The following is an 18,442-nucleotide window of genomic DNA, read 5'->3' on the forward strand; positions in this document are numbered from 1 at the left end:
ATGGCACTAGCACTTTACTGTGTATAAACCTGTATTATGGCACTTTACTGTGTATAAACCTGTATTATGGCACTTTACTGTGTATAAACCTGTATTATGGCACTTTACTGAGTATAAACCTGTATTATGGCACTAGCACTTTACTGTGTATAAACCTGTATTATGGCACTTTACTGTGTATAAACCTGTATTATGGCACTAGCACTTTACTGTGTATAAACCTGTATTATGGCACTTTACTGTGTATAAACCTGTATTATGGCACTTTACTATGTATAAACCTGTATTATGGCACTTTACTGTGTATAAACCTGTATTATGGCACTTTACTGTGTATAAACCTGTATTATAGCACTTTACTGTGTAGAAACCTGTATTATGGCACTAGCACTCTGTGGTATATTTGCTCCATTTTTACTAATTCTGTGGTAAATGTGGACAACATTTATCCCACTACAGTGTGAGTGCTATGCTGTAAGTGTGCATTCCGTTAATAGTATACTATATGCTACCAAATTTAGGCGAAAATAACTTTGCACTCAATGCTTATTAAATCTGCCCATAGCATTGTCTGATGTAAACAAATCCAACCAGAACCTAATTTCCAAAGTGTAAAAACTGGCATCATGTATCTTCTGTATCAATGTTATTGCTGGTTGGTTTTATTCGGAGGGAAAGACTCAAACATGTTTGGAGGACATTTGGAAATAGATTGCTGGTCCCCATGTCTTGTGTTTGGCACAGGTTAGGGAAAGGCCTGAGATGCATATTGTTTGTGTTCATTTGAATAAGGACAAATGTCAGATTTCCATGGCTGCAGGCAGCGTGCATGTTAGATGATCAACTCTTTGGGGCCCCTGGATGTGGGGTCATCAGTACTGCTTCCAGGTCATTGTCACTGCATGGCGGTTTGGGGCCATAATTGACCTTTTGACAGAGCGCAGGGAGACAGCCGTTCTTTCAAGGCTGGAATAATCATGTTAGATTTTCTGGGAGCGCTCATCCAAAGTCATTAAAATGTTTGGTCACAGATTGGGTTGAAAATAAGTAACATATATATAAAATGGATTACTTTATTTATTACACAACAAGCTCTGTTTGTATGTTTCTAACTGTATCATTCAACTGATATTCGTCTGTAATGAACAGAATGTTGAACATTTTATGTGAAGAGTGGGAAGGCGTACTGTGTTCAAAGTCAAATACCTGTGTTCAAGTTACAGAACTTAATCTATTTTCATATGTTGTCTTATCATGTCGGCTGTATTGTTTTCTATTGGTATGTTACTGCTTACTTTCCCATCACGCACATGCATTTATGAGAGTATATGAAATGAGTCATTACTTAAGCAGTAAAGAAGTCACATCTGTTTTGGGTGCACTCCGTGAGACTGGAGAAAGAGAAAGGTTGAACACAGCCCATCTCCCAATACCCCAGGGCTCCCCCAGGGCTCCTTCCGGTTCAACCTCTCCACACATGCGTGCTTTTTACCCTTCACTGTTTTTGTTATTCCTCACAATTTGGCACCCACGGCCATGTCTCCGTGTTAATAGCCCCAGACGTTAAGTTACTATCACACCATGCACTTCTGGTTTTCTCCTCTCCTCCTTTTTCTTTCTTTCATTCTCTTCCTTTTTTTAATCCTTCCTTGAGTTTTTCTTGTTCTTGTTGTTGTTGTTGTTCTTCTTCTTCACCCTCCTCTTCCTCCCACGGAATATGTCCCTGGGCTTGCTCAATGCCCGCATCTTGTAAAGAAGAAGACAAATGTGCCTTTTCTACATTTTCATCAATTGCCACTGTTGATTTATGGGGCTAACGCAGTTTGTTGTTAAAAAACGACTTCCCATTTGCTGATACGTCTTGTAGTCACAAAAGAGTCAGAGCTCATGGTGTTATAGATCACAAGCAGTTTGCATGGGGAGAAACTGCCCTGATTTTTTCTTTCTAGCATCTTTGTTGGTTTACAAGAAAAAAAGAAAAAGCAGCTCAGAACGCCACAGGCCTAGCCGTTGAGAATATGGTATTACATTATTAATTAAAATACAAGTCGCCCTGTAGCCCATGGGTATACATTGTAGCACACTTGATTGAATCAGGTAGTGGCAGCCTAGGCTTTTTATATTTTGCGCTTGAAGGGATGAGAGAAATTTGAGCTTGGCCGTATTACTTCACATGAGAATAAAATGTTTTCAGGAAAGTGTTTTAAGCTGTAATGGGAAGTAGCAGAGTTAAAACTCTGTTGAATTCTCTGACAGAAATCAGATTTGTTCCATGGATGAACATCCTATTTCACTTTATTTACAGCTCTAGGATTGTTAAATAGAATTGTATGTAATGCGATGATTGATACAAAACCATTGCTGAGGTTTTGCCCCATGGTAGAACATTTAACTCCTCTGTCCTCGCTAGACTCAACAGCTAACCCTATAGTGTGCTTTGGTACTATCCTTTTCAGGTTTCAAGTTTTAATGTCACATGCACAAGTACAGTGAAATGCCTTTCTTGCAAACTAACAATGCAGTAATCAATAACAATGTTCTGGCCTCTGATTTCGTGAGCACATAGTTCATTAGCAACCTATAATTTATAATTTTCCTAAATTAACTGGAAAATATTGTGTCTCTATTTCATAATTGATATCAAGGGGGAGATACTGCAGAGGGGATCTGTTGGATCTGGATCACAGTCAGATACAACAGCCGGATGGTCACTACAATGCATGCTGGCTCTGACCTCACACTTACACTCAAAGTTTTGCTCCCGTTCGTCTTTTGAAATCGTTGAGCTTGAACGTTAAGCTGAGGTTGAAGATTAGCCCTTGAGCACTTTGAGTGAGCGTGTACCCTGCTCTTATTAAATCTGTGTATCATTTGTATGGTGCAGGTACAACATTTGTATCATTTATTTCTTGGCATTCACATGCTTTCATTCCCCCAGTTTTCTTGTTGTGACATATCTGTAGTCTTCTGATAGACGCTGGCTTAGACCCAGAGTAGAGGGGATCTGTTTCCTTATCTCCACTCCCCCCAGCTCATTATTGCTCATAGTTAATGTCATAAAAAAGGGAGGGAAAAAAACGACATTAGTCTCCCTGGATCCTCATTAAAAGGCTGTCCTACAGAGGTGTGAACAGGTAATGTTCTAATACGGACTGTGACACAATGAAGGTGCTTCTAATGGTTTTAATGCTGGGGAGGGAGAGGTAACAGAACACAATACTGGACAAAGGTGTCTGTAATGAGGCCGCGATGTGTCCGGTGTCTCCCACATCTCTCCCATACTGCCACCACAGGGGCACGAGAGACGGAGGAGGGAATCTTTAAGATACTATTTCTATCGTCCGTTCGTTCGTTCTTTCCCCACTGCTCACACACTGGTTGAATTGACGTCTGTGCCCAGTGGGTCGACTGTTCGTTTGTTCTTTTTAAAAAAAAATGTGTTCTTTCTTTCTTTCTTTCTTTAATTCTTTCTTTCTAACTTTCATTTGTTCTTTCGTCCTTTTTTATTTTCCTTCCACCCCTCCTCCTCTGATTCCCATTGACCTCCAGTCTAGGTCTGTTAGATATAGTCCAGGTCATAGCAGACGAACGGCTGAAATATCAAAGCCTGCCGAAGGCCTTTGCTTTTCTGTTCCAGGTAGTCAGAGTGGGGAGATCAGCCGGGATAGGACAGTCTTCTTCTCCATGTCTTGTCTTCACCACGGCCCCCCATCCTCTGTAGAGCTGAATTCAGATGCTTCATTTCTTCTGTCACAAGCAAATCTCAGGGTTAATTAGCTCATAATCTGGAGTAGCTACCAATATATACAACGGTGCATTCTCTAATGGGATTTAATTAATTGAAATAGTGTTCAGTCAGATAATATACGAGCCAAAAGAAGCCCAGTGCTTAGGCACGGGCCTGGCCGATCCATTTGAAACAGATTAAAAAAAGAATCCATCTGGAAAGAAAGGATCTGTCAGTGAAGATGCCCAATTGTGTGAGATCATGGCTGGCTGTTCAGCATGCGAGGTTCTGAAGTGTATCGAGAGGCACAGCTGAGTGACTGGAATAGTCTGTGTTGTATTGATAACTAGCAGCCTGTTTTAAAACCCTGGCAGAACAATGAAACCAAGGCCTGCTGTGCTCTGCTGAGTAACAATACCTGTTTTCACTGGAGGGTTCAAACGTGACAAACAACAACAACAAAAGAGCTCTTTTCATTTTATTCTGGCACATTTGGATATTAATATTTTGTTTGAAAAAAATATTCATTCCCAAATGTTGTACCTGCTTAAAACAGTTAGGCCTATATAGGCTATATAAGAATTGAAAACCTAGACTCTAACAAACACAGCATAATAAATCCCAGGACAATAGCAAAAGCTTTGAATAACAATAAGAAAATCACATTGTGCTTGACCACACACTCAGGTCTCCCGTTCCCTCCTTCCCTCCCTACCTCCTTCACCCCTCTGCCTCTCTCTAGCCGTGTATGTTGTGCTGAGAGAGGGGAGCAGCCGTGGCGTGGAGTAGAAGGAGACAGTAGCTCAGAGCTATGGTGGAGTGTAAACTGTGTTGATGTGGATGGCCTCTGGTCAGGAGCCAGAGCCTGGCTGTAAAAAGGCTTGGTCTTTTGTGCATCAGAGGCATGCTTGCCAGTCCCAGTCCTCCATGTCGCTGGGGGTAGGGAGGCATTTACTCACCACATGCATTCATTGCAATGGCATGGCTTGATGTGGGGCTAAATGGCATTGTTACAACGCGCCTCCGAGAAGTGTTGACGGGTCCATATGCTAATTTTAATGAATACAACAGGGCTGTGAATTTATTTACCTCAACTCGGCCGCAGAATGTCTATCTGTACCCAGACTACAGATATAATTGCAGCAAACTCAAATTAGCTCATTAGGAAATGTATTGAATTTACACGTTATTTCCAGTAGTTAAGCTGAATTATTTTCCCTAAGGACTCAATTACACACGAATTTGTGACTCAGGTAAATGCTGTTCCATTGACTTCCACCACGGCAAAATTGAAGTCACTGAATAATTTGTAAGAAATATGGAGTACAGGCAAATCTATTGACATTCATTTGTGTTAAAAATTCAAAATAAAAGAACAGAAGATGAGAAACCAATTGCTTTTGTTCTCCTATTCAGTTAGTTTGGTTCACTCATTTAAGATGTTGGAATGTCTGAACATACTCTACATGACCAAAAGTATGTGGACACCTGCTCGTCGAACATCTCATTCCAAAATCAAGGGCATTAATATGGAGTTGGTCCCCCCTTTGCTACTATAATAGCCTCCACTCTTCTGGGAAGGCTTTCCACTAGATGTTGGAACATGCGCTGCGGGGACTTGCTTCCATTCAGCCACAAGAGCATTAGTGAGGTCTGGCACTGATGTTGGGGGATTAGGCCTGGCTCGGAGTCAGTGTTCCAATTCATCCGAAAGGTGTTCGATGGGGTTGAGGTCAGGAATCTGTGCAGGCCAATCAAGTTCTTCCCACAGATCTTGACAAACCATTTCTTTGTGCACCTCACTTTGTGCACATGGGTATTGTCATGCTGAAACAGGAAAGGGTCTTCCCCAAACTGTTGCCACAAAGTTGGAAGCACAGAATTGTCTAGAATGTCATTGTATGCTGTAGCGTAAAGATTTCCATTCACTGGAACTAAGGGGCCTAGCCCGAACCATGAAAAACAGCAACAGACCATAATTCCTCCTCCACCAAACTTTGCATTTGGCACCATGCATTGGGGCAGGTAGCGTTCTCCTGGCAACCGCCAAACCCAGATTAGTCTGTCGGACTACCAGATGCTGAAGCGTGATTCATCATTCCAGAGAACGCGCTTCCACTGATCAAGAGTCCAATGGCGGTGAGCTTTACAACACTCCAGCCGACGCTTGGCATTGCGCATGGTGATCTTAGACTTGTGTGCGGCTGCTTGACCATGGAAACGCCTTTCATGAAGCTCCTGATGAACAGTTCTTCTGCTGACGTTGCTTCCATTGGACAGACGATTTTTACGCACTTCAGTACTCGGCAGTCCCGTTCTGTGAGCTTGTGTGGCCCACCACTTCGTGACTGAGCCGTTGTTGCTCCTTGACGTTTCCACTTCCACAATAATAGCAATTACAGTTGACCTGTGGGCAGCTCTAGCAGGGCAGAAATTTGACAAACTGACTTGTTGGAAAGGTGGCATCCTATGATGGTGCCACGTTGAAAGTCACTGAGCTCTTCAGTAAAGCCTGTAAAGTACTGCCACTGTTTGTCTATGGAGATTGCATGGCTGTGTGCTTGGTTTTATACACCTGTCAGCAACGGGTGTGGCTGAAATAGCCAAATCCACTCATTTGAAGGGTGTCCACACACTTTTATATATATAGTGTACAGTGCATTCAGAAAGTATTCAGACCTGTAACGTATACTCTTGGAATCAGGAAGCAGAAGGTAAAATTAATGATAAGATGGGTAGATAAACAAAAACAGGAGAAGAAATACTGAACATGACAAAACCCAATACTGCCTTAACACTGAAGGTACTGAGGGCTAAATAAAGGGAGAGTAATCATGGTGATGATGAGGTCCAGGTGTGCGTAACGATGGGGAGCAGGTGTGCATAATGATGATTGCCAGGGCCGGTGGTTAGTAGACCAGCGACGTCGAGCGCCAGAGCGGGGAAGCGGAAGAAGGCGTGACAAGACTCCTTTCCTTTTTCCACATTTTGTTATGTTACAGCCTTATTCAAAAATGTATAACGTTTTTTTTTCTCATCAATCAACACACAATACCCCATAATGACAAAGCGAAAAACTGTTTTTTAGACATTTTTGCAAATGTATTACAAATAAAAAACAGAAATACCTTATTTACAGAAGTATTCAGCCCCTTTCCTATGAGACTCGCAATTGAGCTCAGGTACATCCTGTTTCCATTGATTATCCTTGAGATGTTTCTATAACGTGATTGGTGTCCACCTGTGGTAAATTCAATTGATTGGACATGATTTAGAAAGGCACACACCTGCCTATATAAGGTCCCACAGTTTACAGTGCCTGTCAGAGCAAAAACCAAGCCATGAGGTCGAAGGAATTGTCCGCAGAGCTCCGAGACAGGATTGTGTCGAAGTACAGATCTGGGAAAGGGTACCAAAAAATGTCTGCAGCATTGAAGGTCCCCAAGAACACAGTGGCCTCCATCACCATTCTTAAATGAAAGACATTTCTAACCACCAAGACTCTTCCTAGAGCTGGCTGCCCGGTCAAACTGAGAAGGGCCTTGGTCAGGCAGCTGACCAAGAACCAGATGGTCACTCTAAAAGAGCTCCAGAGATCCTCTGTGGAGATGGGAGAACCTTCCAGAAGGACAACCATCTCTGCAGTACTCCACCAATTAGGCCTTTATGGTAGAGTGGCCAGACGGAAGCCACTCATCAGTAAAAGGCACATGACAGCCGCTTGGAGTTTGCCAAAAGACACCTAAAGCCTCTCAGACCATGAGAAACAAGGTTCTCTGGTCTGATGAAACCAAGATTGAACTCTTTGGCCTGAATGCCAAGCATCATGTCTTGAGGAAACCTGGCGCCATCCCTACGGTGAAGCATGGTGGTGGCAGCATCATGCTGTGGGGATGTTTTTCAGTGGCAGGGACTGGGAGACTAGTCAGGATCGAGGGAAAGATGAACGGAGCAAAGTACAGAGAGATGCGTGATGAAAACCTGCTTCAGAGCACTTAGGACCTCAGACTGGGTCGAAGGTTCACCTTCCAACAGGACAATGACCCTAAGCACACAGCCAAGACAACGCATGAGTGGCTTCAAGACAAGTCTCTGAATGTCCTTGAGTGGCCCAGCCAGGGTCTGAACTTGAACCCAATCGAACCTCTTTGGAGAGACCTGAAAATAGCTTTGCAGCCAACCTGACAGAGCTTGAGAGGATCTGCAGAGAAGAATCTCCCAAAATACTGATGTGATAAGTTTGTAGCATAATACCCAAGAAGACTTGAGGCTGTAATCTCTGCCAAAGGTGCTTCAACAAAGTACTGAGTAAAGGGTCTGAATACTTAGGCAAATGTGATATTTCATAATTATCTTTTTTATACATTTACAGAATTTTCAAAAAAAAATTCAAAAAAATTGTTGAGGGGAAAAAATGCACTGTAGCTGTGCAGCAATGCTCACCATCCAACCTGACAGAGCTTGAGAGGATCTGCAGACAATAATGGGAGAAACTCCCCAAGTACAGGTGTGCCAAGCGTGTAGCATAATACCCAAGAAAACTTGAGTCGGTAATTGCTGCCAAGGATGCTTTAACAAAGTACTGAGTAAAGGGTCTGAAAACGTATGCAAATGTAATGTTTCATTTTCTCATTCTTTATACATTTGTAAACGTTTCTAAAAACCTGTTTTTGTATTGTCATTATGAAGGTATTGCATGTAGATTGATGAGGAATGTACTGTATATCTGTGGAATGCTTCATTATTAAATGTCTTTGTTCATAACCACAACATTTGGTGTTTTTATAAAGCCGGAACCAGGTGGTTGTTGACTCTCTGTGGTGATATAGCTAGCATCATGTTGAAAGCTTGATGCGAGCCATTTTCAGGCAATGAAAAGGACAAAAAAAAGCGAAGAGGACCCGAAAACACCACAACACAAAGCAGGAAACGTGAGTCATGGCTCAACATCAGTGATTGTTCATGCATACAGGAGTCTGAAATGAAAGTGAATATTCATGGACAGATTCACTTGTTGAGCCATGTCCTCCTGTGCGACAACGAGAAGATTGTTCAGAGGAACGAGATGGCGTGGAAACTGTGTGAGAGAAAGGAGTGTCAAAAAAATCTAAATAAATCTGTGTATGTCCTTGTCTGATATTTGCTGGAAAACAGCTAGGAATTTTGGATGGCTAAGCATTCTCATTCTGTACTTTCCACAACGCTCTGCATATTCTTATGGTAGATGACCTAAAATGACACTGGTCATTGGCTTTGTTCCAGTATGCAAATTGCACCACTGTTTCACTGACTTGTGATACAGTTCAGCATTTAGTGTCGACTCGTTGTGTGCTGTAATGGTGCCTAATGTGACTGTGATTGGTTTAGGCCATTTATCATTCTGGGATGAGCTTACAATATCTTGCTTAATGCATATTTATTATTTTAGTTAGGTTCAATTATGCTTTTCCACTCTCAAGCCACTTCAAGCCGCTTTAGGCACTTCACACGAGTCAATTTAAGAAAACTGATATGTTCTGCATCCATTTAGTGGTATGTGTATTTGCGTGTCTGTGTGTGACCCTAACAAGGCCATTTTAATTTTGTAACATGTTTTACAATATCTTTCTTTCTTGGCCCTGATAAAGACCCTTGTATTCATAGATGTGGTGTGAGTGGAGGATGGAGGAGGGGAAGGTTGAGGATGGAGGTTGTCTTGGCCCATGGTGTGCCCATAGGGCAACTGGGACCAGGCCCAGTCCAGTATGCATGCTGGGGTCCAAACACACATCCTCCTCTGCGTTGGACTGTAAATGCCAATGACAGCTAGTGGCACACAAGTTACTCGTGCTTAACAAATTACTGGCCTACATCAGGGGTGGGCAACTTTGATGGGGTTGGGGGCCACAAAACGTCGGAACTCATCATGAAGGGCCGCAGTAGCTCGCAATTCTACACGTTTTGCCATAGGTTGGAGAGAAATGCTTGCAGTTTTGAATATGATATCTGAGTGAGCGTGACTAACATAATCAATTTGACCATGATTACTTACTTACTAAGTTTAGATAGCTGTTCGCAAAAGGTATTTTTATGTGAACTACGTCCTCACGCACAGCCTTCAGTCACAGGTCTACACAGCAAATTGGCCAGTGTTACCTAGTGTTGATTTTTCAGTGTAACATTTCTAGTGTTGACTCGGTAAGTGATAAATTAACACTCATTGGTGTAAAATTATCCCCAGAGTTGGTGTTAATAATACGCGTTAAAACAAAACCATGCCCATCATTATAATATTTCCCAGCATGCTCTATTGCAGGTTGATTTTTAGAAGTGTTTGTTTCAATATCAATGTTTTTGCATGTACATTGATTGATTCATTAATCTTATGCTACTCAAATATAAATAACATACATTTTTCTAAACTAATCTCATCTGTTACTTGGACTTAGGGAAATGGTTTCTCCAGTTTAGATATGTCACGCCCTGACCATAGAGAGCCTTTCTATTTCTCTATTTGGTTAGGTCAGGGTGTGATTTGGGTGGGCATTGTAGATTATGTATTTCTATGTTTTTGTATTTCTATGTTGGCCTGATATGGTTCCCAATCAGAGGCAGCTGTCTTTCGTTGTCTCTGATTGGGGATCATATTTAGGCAACCTTTTCCCACTGGGTTTTTGTGGGATCTTGTTTTTTTATAGTTACTTTGTAGCCTGCAGAACTTTACGTTCGTTTTGTATTTTTTCTTTGTTTTGTTCGGTGTTCCTCTATTAAAAGTAAGATGTACACTTACCACGCTGCACCTTGGTCTCCTTCTTATGACGGACGTGACAGAAGATCCCACCAAAAACCGACCAAGCAGCGTGGCCAGGGTAGTTGGACATGGGAAGAGATCATGAGGGGAGCAGGATCCTGGATGCGGATTGGGGAATATCGCCGTTCAAGGGAGCAGATGAAGGCAGCAATAGACGAACGGCGACGATACGAGGAATGAGCACGGCAACGACGGAAGCCCGAGAGGCAGCTCCCCAATTTTTTTAGGGGGGGCACACGGGGAGATTGGCGGAGTCAGGGTGTAGACCTGAGCCAACTCCCCGTGCTTACCGTGGGGAGTGTGTGACCAGTCAGGCACCGTGTTATGTGGTGATGCGCACTGTGTCTCCAGTGCGCATTCACAGCCCGGTGCGCTCGTTGCCTGTGCCCAACATTTGTCATGCTAGAGTGGGCATTCAGCCAGGACGGGTTGTGCCGGCTCAGCGCTCCTGGTCTCCAGTACACCTCCTCGGTCCAGGATATCCTGCGCCGGCTCTACGCATTGTGTCGCCAGTGCGCCTTCACAGCCCAGTGCATCCTGTGCCAGCGCCCCGCACTTGCCGGGCTAAAGTGAGCATCCAGCCAGGACGGGTTGTGTCAGCCCTATGCTCCAGACCTCCAGTGCGCCTCCACGGCCCAGTATATCCTGTGCCTACTCCACGCACCCGGCCTCCAGTGCGTCTCTCCAGCCTGGTAAGCCCTGTGCCTGCTCCACGCACCAGGTTTCCAGTGCATCTCCCCAGTCTGGTGAGACCTGTTCCGGCTCCACGTACTAGGCCTCCAGTGTGTCTCCCCAGCCTGGTAAGCCCTGTGGCAGTTCCACGCACCAGGCTGCCAGTACGTCTCCTCAGTCCAGTGAGACCTGTTCCGGCTCCACGTACGAAGCCTCTAGTGATGATCCATGGTCCGAAGCCTCCAGTGATGATCCATGGCACAAAGCCTCCAGTGATGATCCATGGCCCGGAGCCTGTAGTGATGATCCATGGCACGAAGCCTCCAGTGATAATCCATGGCCCGGAGCCTCCAGTGATAATCCATGGCACGAAGCCTCCAGTGATGATCCATGGCCCGGAGCCTGTAGTGATGATCCATTGCACGAAGCCTTCAGTGATGATCCATGGCCCGGAGCCTGTAGTGATGATCCATGGCACAGAGCCTGCAGCGACGGTCAACAATCCGGAGCCTGCAGCGACGGTCCCCAGTCCGGAGCCTGCAGCGACGGTCCCCAGTCCGGAGCCTCCAGCGACGGTCCGCAGTCCGGAGTCTCCAGCGACGATCCGCAGTCCAGAGTCTCCAGCGGCGGTCGGCAGTCCAGAGCCTCCAGCGGCGGTCGGCAGTCCAGAGCCTCCAGCGGCGGTCGGCAGTCCAGAGCCTCCAGCGGCGGTCGGCAGTCCAGAGCCTCCAGCGGGGGTTCCCAGTTCATATCCTCCGGCGACGATCCACGATCCGGAGCTTCCGGCGACGACCCCCGAAATAGAGTCGCCACCGAGGATGGCGGATCCGCGAGCAGAGCGGGGTCTATGTCCCGCACCGGAGCCGCCACCGAGGCTAGATGCCCACCTGGACCCTCCCCTATTGAGTCAGGTTTTGAGGCCGGAGTCCGCACCTTTGGGGGGGGGGGGTACAGTCACGCCCTGACCATAGAGAGCCTTTCTATTTCTCTATTTGGTTAGGTCAGGGTGTGATTTGGGTGGGCATTGTAGATTATGTATTTCTATGTTTTTGTATTTCTATGTTTACATTTAAGTCATTTAGCAGACGCTCTTATCCAGAGCGACTTACAAATTGGTGCATTCACCTATAATATCCAGTAGAACAACCACTTTACAATAGTGCATCTAAATCAACCTATGTTGGCCTGATAGTAACCTATGTTGGCCTGATATGGTTCCCAATCAGAGGCAGCTGTCTTTCGTTGTCTCTGATTGGGGATCATATTTAGGCAGCCTTTCCCACTGGGTTTTTGTGGGATCTTGTTTTTGTGTAGTTACTGTGTAGCCTACAGAATTTTATGTTCATTTTGTATTTTTTCTTTGTTTTGTTCGGTGTTCATCTATTAAAAGTAAGATGTACACTTACCACGCTGCACCTTGGTCTCCTTCTTATGACGGACGTGACAAGATAGTCTCATCTCTTAGTCTTCCCAACCCGGCAGTCATTCTGAATGTAGGTTGCGGGTGAATAAAAGTTCTAAATGTTGGATATCCCCATTCTGTCTGGCTTACAGGCCTGATGTTGCCTGTAAACCATGAGTTTCAGGCCACTGTATTAGGGTTAAACTAGGCCCTCAAAATAAGGCCTCATGATAATGTGTTGTATTGTGTTAAAGATTTTTATTTTAATGATAACCTATTCTCTTAGGATCTCACTTGGTGAAGGCCACAGAACTGAACATGGATGAATGCAACAACCATGTCTCTGTCACAAACAATTACAGTCATGGGTGGTAACTTAACAATTCACTCGAAAGGCAAGTCACTCTGGACAATATGCAAATAAGGCTTTACAGTAAGCAGGTTGTTAATTTAACAACAAAAAATTGTGGACCCGTATAGGTACTGGACCAGTTTTAAATAAAACATTCTCAGTGTAGATTTAACATTGGAGAATTTGCTGTGTAGGAGTCTAGGAGTGTTGAGTTGGAGGCATGTTTTGACACTGCATTTGACAAAATTTCTAAATTTGAAATGTTATTGTTTTTTCCCTGCGTACTCTAATGTACTTATGTGTTTGGCGTGACCTAATTTCTGCTCATGATCGGTCCTATGGACTCAACACAGTGGCAGGTAGCCTAGTGGTTAGAGCGTTGGGCCAGTAACCGAAAGGTTGCTAGATTGAATCCCTGAGCTGACAAAGTAAATATCTGTTCTTCCCCTGAACAAGGCACTGTTCCTAGGCTGTCGTTGTAAATAAGAATTTGTTCTTAACTGACTTGCCTAGTTAAATGAAGGTTACATTTAAAAAAACACATCTGAGGTTTGAGTGGTAAAACACACAAGAAGTTTGATGGATAAACTTGTTTGATCCCACACATTTCTAACTCATAGTCAACATCTCCCACACAGGACTGTGTTTGGAGAGATAGGAATTATCAATGTTACCTTTGAGCTCCAAAGCCCGCCTGGTGTTCATAGTATCAAGCATAATGACATTCAGTGTCGCCCAGATCACATTTATGATCGCATATTTGATACAGTTGTAAACCAGCAAAGAATAAGCCTGCCTAAGAGAATAAACCATTTTTTTTTGTTTAAACACAATCTATTTTCCAGTGTAAATCACTTGTCACTCTATTGCAAATGTAACTGTTACAATCTGAAAGAGAAGGGGGAAAAAAAGATAGAGAGAGAGCAAAGATTATCTTCTTGACCATTTCCCAGGCACCGGTGCATGACAGAGACTGACAGGTCTTTGAGATGACTGACAGGTGTCCTTTGAAATGCCGTTGAACCAGCTTCTGTTCAGACTGTTGAAATGCATATTTGGAGCTCTTATCATAAAGCCATGGATGGCCCAGATAGGTGCCGTTAACATTGCAAATGGCTCCGGAATTATTCATTGTCGGCGTGGCTGGGAAGAATAGGAGGGGTAAGTTTGATTATTCCGCTCACACAATGGCAGGGTGCTTAATGATTCCTCTCCACCTTGGCAGCGCTGTGTGCCGACTTCAGGCAGCTAGCAGGGGGTGACACAGGTCTGGCCAAGTGTTAGAGCAAGATCATACGTCCAGGCCCCATTTTAATTTCTAATACATTAATCTTTCCCGTGCAGATCCTCCATGAATATTCCGGGGCTCCTTGTTTGTCGAGGAAGCCTGTCTCGCTTTCATCTATTCAGGTGGTTTCATTCACTGTGAAAGGCGGCTAAATGGGCCCGATCAGTCAATGACAACTGTGGCACAATAGAGCCCAGTAACACGTCCCTTTTCTCCTTTCAGCCTTCTGATAGACAACTCTGACACCTGGTCCTCGGGGATGCCCGCAGCCAAGTCACCGCGCCGCTGCTCCTTGAGAGACTTCCCGTACTTTATCGGCCCATAAAGGATTGTCACAGGTGAATGTATCAGCGGCGCTGTGGAGCTGCACCCCCTGACCTGCCCGGCGCCAGTCCGGGTCGGGCTCGGCGGCAGCCATTGCACCGTCTCTGCATCACAAATGGATTAAGGTGACTTAAACGCTGTCACACAAGCGGGCTCAATTTTTGAATCCATTGTCTCTTCATTCTCGTCCATTAATTAGCATTGTCTTAAGTTCATTAAAGCAGGGCTTGTGTTGTTTCTAATGAGGCGGTGTGGCCTTCATACAACGTTCTGGGCTTTGTAGCGTCTGACCTAACACTGACTCTGTACTTGCATTCCTGTTCGCAGTGAAATGACACACACTGAGGGATGCTGTAACCATAGCCACAGGAAGTAGGGGTGCTGAGGGTGCTGTAGCACCCCCTGAAATATCTGAATTAAAAAAGAAACATCAATAAAAAAATAGATATACTGTATTTGAAAAAATATTTAGTAGTACACTGGGCTTTTTCTAGTCCTGTATTAGTGGACCAATGTAGCCTTCTGTAGCTAATTTTTACACTCATGGATTTGGAAATCACCACCATTTTTCAAGTTCTGTTATTAGGCCTACATTGATTATAGGTACATTATGTTGTTTGTTGCATTGTACCTACTGAAGAATGTTTTCTTATACAATCCCTCTAGTGGCTTCCAAGTTGAGTAGGAAAGTTTCTTCTCCTCTTTTCTTAGGATATTTCAGAACAATGTGGTTGTGCTTAATCCAATTGAGGCTATCACTCATAGCACTTCGTTCTATGGCTAAATGAGGCTCACAGGAGTCTGCTGCATTCCGGGATGGCTCCACAGAATACTATAACTCAGCAGAGAGAACACCTTTACGGGTTGAACTTAAATGTGCAATGGCATATATGGATATTACAAGTGTCAAACGTAGTGATGTAGATATGGTGACATTCATAATTATGATATCTGATTTGGACTCAAAAGGAAGCTCTACAGGGAGAGGCGAAGGGAGAGCACCAATATTTTAATGCAGAGGAGACAGCCCACTCCCTCAAGGAACATCTCAAGTGACACTGGCTGCTGGAATATTGGGATTTATACTTCCTGTTTTTTATTAATATGGAGATGAATACAGGTGTTCTGTGTCGTAAAATTTGTTTAGCTCTCACAAATTTCAATTACAAGTGTTGAGGAGGGGAAATGATCTCTGTGCAGATTCCCAGGCAGAGAGAGGAATATAATATTCAGATTTAAAATGGAACATAATAATGGTGTAATTTTGTCCTCTACCCCTTCAGCCATGTTTGGCAGCCATACCTGTTTTTTAGGGTGGAGGGGGAAGCAGACTTGCACGCTTCGCCACGCTAGTCAGCCACAGAAAATGCACAACAATTAAGCTGTGAAACATCATCCTCTTCAAGGGTGAAGACTTGGGAAGGGTTTAAAGCCCCAGGAAGTCATCCAAAAATCCTCCATTCTGTCTGTCCTCCTGAGGGGCTTGCGGGAGGCATTGTGGCGAGGAAGCGGCGAGGAGCTCCGTTCTGAATTTAGCAGTAAGGTGAGGCGGGGCTGGGGCACCAGGGCTGGGTGACAGCCTGGATGGCTTATGTTGCCTGGTTGAGACTGGCTGAACCCTCCGCTTGGACAGTTTGCTCCCAGTCACTTCCTTTCTACTAAGGATCAAAAGATGGAGAGTGGAGCTGACCTTGAGTTAACGTGGCCCTGTTTGGGAGAGTCAGTTTCAGCACTAAGACACACCAGGCAGGCAGGAGTAAAGAACTGCTGAATCTGTCCACCCACAGTATCTCTGTAACCCCTCTAAGCAATCAGGATCTCTGTGTTGATAGATTCATTACTCATTGCCTTATTGTTACAAATAAGTCACCTGAAAATAAATTACTCAAACCCATTGTGATGTAGTAGGCAATGTGTTCAACATGATATTGAATCACTGCATCTCTTCATAGTGTTCCGCAGGGATACAGTGCCCTGCAAAAGTATTAATCCCCCTTGGTGTTTTTCCTATTTTGTTGTTTTACAACCTGTAATTTTAATGAATTTCTATTTGGATTTCATGTAATGGACATACACAAAAAAGTCCTAATTGGTGAAGTGAAATGAAAACAATAACTTGTTTAAAAAAAATTATAAAATATAAAAAACAGGAAAGTGGTGCGTGCATATGTATTCCACCCCTTGCTATGAAGCCCCTAAATAAGATCTGGTGCAACCAATTACCTTTAGAAGTCACATAATTAGTTAAATAAAGTCCACTTGTGTGCAATCTAAGTGTCACGTGATCTGTCTAATGATCTCAGAATATATACACCTGTTCTGAAAGGCCCCAGAGTCTGCAACACCACTAAGCAAGCGGCACCATGAAGACCAAGGAGCTCTTCAAACAGGTCAGGGACAAAGTTGTGGAGAAGTACAGATCAGGGTTGGGTTATAAAAAAATATCAGAAACTTTGAACATCCCACGGAGCACCATTAAATCCATTATTAAAAAATGGAAAGAAAATGTCACTACAACAAAACGGCCGAAAGAGGGCCGCCCACCAAAACTCATGGACCAGGCAAGGAGGGCATTAATCAGAGAGGCAACAAAGAGACCAAAGATGACCCTGAAGGAGCTGCAAAGCTCCACAGTGAAGATTGGAGTATCTGTCCATAGGACCACTTTAAGCCACACACTCCACAGAGCTGGGCTTTACTGAAGTGGCCAGGGAAAAGCTAGTGCTTAATAAAAAAATTAAGGAAACACATTTGGTGTTTGCCAAAAGGCATGTGGGAAACTCCCCAAACATATGGAAGAAGGTACTCTGGTCAGATGAAACTAAAATTTTGCTTTTTGGCCATCAAGGAAAACGCTATGTCCGGCCCAAACCCAACACCTCTCATCACCCCGAGAACACCATCCCCACAGTGAAGCATGGTGGTGGCAGCATCATGCTGTGGGGATGTTTTTCCATCGGCAGGGACTGGGAAACTGGTCAGAATTGAAGAAATGATGGATGGCGCTAAATACAGGGAAATTCTTGAGGGAAACCTGTTTCAGTCTTCCAGAGATTTGAGACTGGGACGGAGGTTCACCTTCCAGCAGGGCAATGACCCTAAGCATACTGCTAAAGCAACACTTGAGTGGTTTAAGGGGAAACATTTACATGTCTTGGAATGGCCTAGTCAAAGCCCAGACCTCAATCCAATTGAGAATCTGTGGTATGACTAAAAGTTTGCTGTACACCAGCGGAATCCATCAAACTTGAAGGAGCTGGAGCAGTTTTGCCTTGAAGAATGGGCAAAAATCCCAGTGGCTAGATGTGCCAAGCTTATAGAGTCATACCTAAAGAGACTTGCAGCTGTAATTGCAAAAGGTGGCTCTACAAAGTATTGACTTTGAGGGGTGAATAGTTATGTACACTCCAGTTTTCTGTTTTTTTGTCTTACTTCTTGTCTGTTTCACAAGGAAAAATATTTTGCATCTTCAAAGTGATAGGCATGTTGTGTAAATCAAATGATACAAACCCCCCCATAAAATCCATTTCAATTCCAGGTTGTAAGGCAACAAAATAGGAAAAATACCAAGGGGGGTGAATAGTTTCACAAGCCACTGTATCTTTAGAGGGGGAAAATAGTCCACTGAAATTACAATTGCAAATGTTCAAAGCTCTAGTACTCTCTACAGTTACCTTTTGGTCATTTAGCAGACGCTCTTATCGCTCTTATCGCTCTTATTATGCATCTTCCTCTAAGAGCCCCAATGAGCAAAACTGGTTGAAAAAACGTCATTTCAACCAGTCTTACCGTTGAAACAACATTTTCATTCAAAAGAAACACCGTCAGTACCATTTACCTTGCAGAGGGCATGCACCTTCCTCATTCTCAACACAGCCAATAATTGA

This window comes from Salmo trutta, chromosome 20 (genome assembly GCF_901001165.1).
Source record: "Salmo trutta chromosome 20, fSalTru1.1, whole genome shotgun sequence".
In the NCBI taxonomy this organism is placed as follows: Eukaryota; Metazoa; Chordata; class Actinopteri; order Salmoniformes; family Salmonidae; genus Salmo; species Salmo trutta.